The sequence below is a fragment of the Psammomys obesus genome, unplaced genomic scaffold (assembly GCF_907164565.1).
Source record: "Psammomys obesus unplaced genomic scaffold, mPsaObe1.curated_primary_1811, whole genome shotgun sequence".
Lineage (NCBI taxonomy): Eukaryota > Metazoa > Chordata > Mammalia > Rodentia > Muridae > Psammomys > Psammomys obesus.
The window spans coordinates 113,640-119,639 of NW_026596440.1; positions in this window are offsets into that span (position 1 = coordinate 113,640).

The window sequence follows — 6,000 nt, forward strand, 5'->3', positions numbered from 1 at the left end:
CAATGAAGTTAATAATTATATCTCTGTAAGAGAGTATTTTTAACTCCATATAATCCTATCCTAATATATCAACGTGAAAATATGTCTATATTCAATCATGATATTATTCATCCCCTTTGGGAGAAGCCAAAATATAATAGGCCTAAAAAATGGACTGGTGTGGGGCTAGAGAGATGGATCAGAGGTTAAGAGCACTGGCTGTTCTTACAGAGGTCCTGAGTTCAATTCCCAGCAATCACATGGTGGCTCACAACCATCTTTAGTGAGATCTGGTGCCCTCTTCTAGACACTGGTGACGCTGCATGGGCCTGACAGGAATCAGCCTGGAGAATGCTGAAACACTGACACAAGATGTCCTACCTTAGCTGCTTAAATTACTGTTGCTCATCAAAGCTTGCTTATAGGATGTCTTCAAAGAAAACTTTTCTTCTCAATTGGTCCAGCCATCCAGACTGTTCCAAACAGGACTTCTATTAAGCCTGAAATTTCTCATCATGTTGAGACTGCACCACAAATGTTTTTGCTAGCTTGCTTAACCATATTTTCCCAAATTTATTTGGGCCCCTTAAAAGGATTCCTTTGCCCCCAAAACAGCAGGAAACAACCTCAAGAAAAATGACGTCCCATTTTCCTTAAGGTGGGGTGGGTAGGTTTTAGGTTGTTCTAATGGGCTATGTATGGGTGTTTGTTATCATTTAATGAAACTGGTTACAAGTTATTAATGGTCTTATTCAAGTATAAAAACTTAAACTCAAGGATTTATCTCTTTTCTCTATCTTTTTTTTCCTTCTTAGGTAAGGATAAGGGGGTTGAAAAGAATGAAAGGGGAGTATAGTGTTATCTAATTGGAATAATAAAAGTCATATTATTGAATTTATGTTTCAATGTAGAGCTTTAACTGTTCTTTTCCAATAAGGTTATTTTTTTCTACATTGGTATAGAATTCTGAATATGAATACATATTTGATATTGATTTCGATATACATATATATGCATGTGTCAATTCTTGTATAAGGTATTGGACCTTTACAACTCATTTTAGAATGTAAGGTTTGCTTTTCTAAAGCTGCTATTACAAACTGTCTAGGATAATTAAGTAATGCAAATGAGTGGTTAGTCAATCAAACTCATGGTCATGCCAGCTACTAGTTTAGCACAGAAATATGCACCCTAGGTTAAATAGAACAAGCAAACATTGCCTGTTTAAAATTACAATAGACAGAGAGATAAACAGATAGATGGGTATGATTTTATACATAAATATGTAAATGTGAGTAGATAGAGGTCCTCAAAAACCTCAGAGACTTACAGAACATGTCATTTACATATTTTAATTACATTTTATTTTTATTATTAATTTTTATTATTAATTTTTATTAATATTTTGTTATTTATTGACTAGACAAGTCAGCTCCTGGTAACACTCTTTTCCACTTGGAAGCTAATGATGAGCATCGAAGAATCTCCACTAGGAGGTAGCTTCGAATATGACAAACTAGCCAATTGGTGCTACCTTCTCTGCAGACTATATTCTGTCTGAAAATGGATGAGACTTGGACACAGGCTCAGTTGGCTGCCTAGCTCTGCTAAGACAGAGTAAGCAAGTCCTTCATAGTTCCTGTTTCACAAATATTTCTGTCAGATATACTTTTATTTCAGAAGACTGAAGATGATACTCCAATGTTATAGAGATTTTGGGTGACTGTCCAGGCACTGAGCCTCTTGCCTCAGAGAAGAGTGTTGGGATCCATAAGCAGGCATCTCTACAGCCAGCCCCAAAGGACCTGACAAACCAGATATCAGGCATCTCTGAAGCCACCTACAGACCACCTGAAAACCCTGTGCATGCTATAGGTCACCTTATAAGAGAACTCATTCTTCCCACCCCCCCTTACCCTACCCAGCGATGGTCTCTTTGAGCCCTTCCTTTTTCCCTTAACAAACCACCCACGTGGAACCTGCTATGTAATTTTGCTGCACAATCCTAACAGAGCATCACCCTGGATGTCGTAGGCAGTGGAGGATACAAATTCCCAGGAGAAGCCAGACACCCTCAAGGAAGACCAAGGGTTTCTCTATGTTTTTAATACCCTTTTCCCCCAGTGGTGAGAAGCCCTCTGTCTGTAGATCATTACGTGGACATGCAAAGTAGTAAAAGCTGTGCACATGGGAGTGTACTCCTTCTCCATCTGAGACCCTGGCTCAGATTGACCAGTTCTGTTTCTGGGCTGAGGTACCTGCCTTGGGCCCAGATCATTTCAATTACAGTGACTACTGCAGCTCCCATGCACCTGGTTTCATTTTTCATCTCATGACATGAGGCCAAAACAGGAACAATATACCTTGCAGATCAATGAAAGACCAAACAGTAACAATATACCTTGCAAGCAGGTTGATGGAAGAGCAAAACAGGAACAATCTACCTTGCAGATTAAGGGTTCTGTTTGCAGTTAAAGAATAAGTCCCTGTTTTTCCTGTGTTAAGTCTTTGTAAGTTAAGATTTCTATTTGTAATTAAGAATATGTTCCTATTTCTTAGATCTGATGTAAACTGCTTGCGATCCCATTCACATCACATTTTCCCTTCGCTTTCACAATACCTTTTTAGCAATGTATGACAGCTAACTGTCTCATCCCCATGAGCATCTTATCTTTCCTATAAAAGGGACTTCAAAAGGCCAGTAGATTTGCTCTCTCAAATCTTAGGATGAGACAGTTGGCTGGCAAGACCAAGGTGCACCCCCAAATACAGCTTGTTTTAATTGGAAAATCATGGATTTGGGTTTTTCTTGCCCTTATTCTCAGGTTTAGCAGTGACAGTCATGGTTGAACACCTGCAGGTTCCCATCAGGCAAGAGAGTAGCAGGCCTGATGGTAGTCAGTCTTTCAAACTAGACTTGAGGATGGTCCAGGAGTACTGCATGATTCTGGGTCATACAGGTATTAGACAGATAGCATTCTGGTATTCCTCAGAGAAGGATACTAAGGGTATGGGTTTCTGTGATTTTTACCTATACTTTCCTTTTTTTTCCTTTAAATTAGAGTAGCAGTAGCAACCACAACTCTTAGACAGGCTAGTCATTCATTCTCTAGCTACAAAGTTTAATCGCTTGGACATATTTGTCATAGGCATTAACATGGTCCCAAAGTTTGAATTAAAACCCCTTTTGTAATGTCTTTTGTTTTGTGGACAAACAGACATTTGAGATATCTGGAAATTCTAGGTCTGGAGCCAAAGTCAAAACTGTTTTCAAAGCCTTGAATGCCTTTTATTTAGTCTCAGTCCAGATTAGGGGCTCATTGTCTCTAGAGTCAGCAATACGTAGCTCCAACTAGGAACTCCCAAACCTGTCTCTTAGTGTTTGGAGATGGGCTCTGAAGGATGGCAGCAATCCTACACCAAGATAGACTCCTTTAGCCTCCCCTCAGGTGGTAACCAAAATGGGTAGCCTCTGATGTATAAAGATGGGCTTCTTTAGCCAAAATTCTGTAGCCCAAGGTCTGTAACTCTTGTAGAAATCTCCCGGTGGTCGTTGTATAATTTGTTTTAGTTTTAGGGGCTAGGAAGATGTCATTTACATATTGGAAGAGTATGGTTATAGGAAGGACAAAGTCAGCATTTACTGTCTCGTCAAACAAGGTTGGTGAGGTTTTAGATCCTTTGGTTGCTCTCCACGACTGACAATGTCTGTTTCAGTTACTATCGCTGTGACAGAACACCATGACCAAAGCAACTTAAGCAGGAAAGGGTTTATTATGCTTAAGTTTCTTCATCACCATTTATCACTGAAGGAAGTTAGGACAGGAGCCTGAAGGCAGGAGCTGATGCAGAGTTATAATGGAGGAGCGACTTTTACTGGCTAGCTCCTCATGGCTTGCTCAGCCTGCTTTCTTATAGAACCCAGGACCACCAGCCTAGGAATAGCAGTACCCAAAATGGGCTGGGCCATCACATAAAAATCATTAATTAAGAAAATACCCTACAGGCTTGCCTAGAGCCAAATCTTATGAAGGCATTTTCTCAATTGGGGTTTCCTCCTCTCAGATGATCCTAGCCTTTTTCAGGCTGACATAAAATTAGCCACCACAATTGACCCATTATCAACACAAAAATTTGGTTGCTGTTTTTTGTTGTTGCTTTTTTGAGACAGGGTTTCTCTGTGTAGCACTGGCTGTACTGGACTTTCTTTGTAGACCAGGTTGGCATCAAACTCACAGAGATCCACCTGCTTCTGCCTCCCAAGTGTACATGACCACTGCCCAGCTGACACAAAAGTTTTTAAGTCATAACCTTTCCTTTTCTTTTGATTCATTCCCAAGATTTTATTATCACAAATATGAAACATATTACAAACTTCAAAGTCCTACAGTGTGGAGAGCCGCTGGTCTGTCAGGCTGCTTTCCTCAGTGGAAAGACACGTTTTCATCCTGGCCTCCACCTGGAGTCAGTGATAAGCAGGATGTTTTGCCAAGTCTACCTCCTTTTGTTTGAGCAACAGGCCAGATGTCTTGTCAAGTTCACACCTTTTGTTTGTGTGAGGATCACACAGACAGGTCATCAAGGTAAAGAAGTTTTGACTTCTCCATGAACCCATTCATTGTCCTGAGGTGCTTTTGCTCTAACTTAAAAAGGGATTATTGGAGTAAACCAAGGCAACTAGTTTTCTACTGGAAGCCCTCTTGGACAGATTCCATGTGCAGTGTGTTGGTTTATTAATTTTCTTTCAAATCTCACTCCTGACTCAAGAACTGTTCCACTCTGCTGGTGGGCTCTGGCACTATAGTCTTTACCAATTCACTTTTAAAAGTTCATTTCTGAAAAATCCAAGATATCTTTCAAAAAAGGCTTTTAACTGTGGATGCCTATACAATTAAATATAAACTAAATACTTTATTACTTCAAGAAAGAAGAACCAGGACACAGTTACAATTTGAAAAAAGCAAAGCCAAACTTCAAAAGGTGTAAATGACTCAATGTCCAATTATCTGTGATTCACTCATGATCTTCTGAGCTCTTCCAAAGAGTGTTCATGGGTCACTTCTCTGGCTCCACTCTCTGCAGCACATACATTCTGGTTTCTAGACTAAGGTTGGCTCCATTCCATACCTGCTGCTGTTCTTGATGGCCATCCAATGGTACTGGCATCTCCACCATGCTATGGCCTTCTGCTGTAGCTGACCTTCATGTTTGCTGATAGCCTCTTCCTGTCTTTCTTCAGGGACTCCAGTCCTACCAAGCCCCAGTTAAATATTTTTCTGTGTAAGAGTAGCCATGGTCATGGTGTAGCTCACAGCAATGGAAACCCTAACTAGGACAGAATCTGTAAGGTGCTGTGGAAAGAAGGTTTTGTGTGAAGTGTATTTTGTATTTTGTTGTTAGGTTAACATAGGGTGAAACTGTGATTATCCATCTTAGTATTCAAACATATAAAAATTAGCATCCCCATAGAAACAAGCCTATGGGCCTGCCTGTGAAAGAGGTTTTAGCCTGGGGTGAGTAATGATGACACACTATAAATGAGGATATTGTAATCACACAGACTAGGGTCCTAGCATGAAAAAACAAACCAGAATGCTGTAGAAGTGAACACTGGTATTTACATCCCTCTTCTTCTCTATTTTGGAAGAAATGTCACATCACATTCTTCCTTTTAGGTCGTTTGTGCCCTGATGGATGGTACCTTCAATGTATGCTAAAATAATCTTTTTTGTCCTCAAGTGGTGTGTGATTTCCCCTGCAGTCTTTACAGCAGGCAGGAGAAAACTATCTGGGTGAGGAAGAATGAAACCCGGTCGAGCCTAATTTAGATAAGCAGTGCTGGGCCAAGACACCTTAAAGTCTGACATCAGCCTGTGTATTTTTGCCATCTTTAATCACAGTGCAATTTTGAAATTTTTTTTAGATAATAATTAACTCAGGCTCATGAGTACAATAAACTTAAGTCATGTTTGTGTTGAAGCTCCTTAAAAAGTACTTATGGCTTTCATCTGTAAGATACAT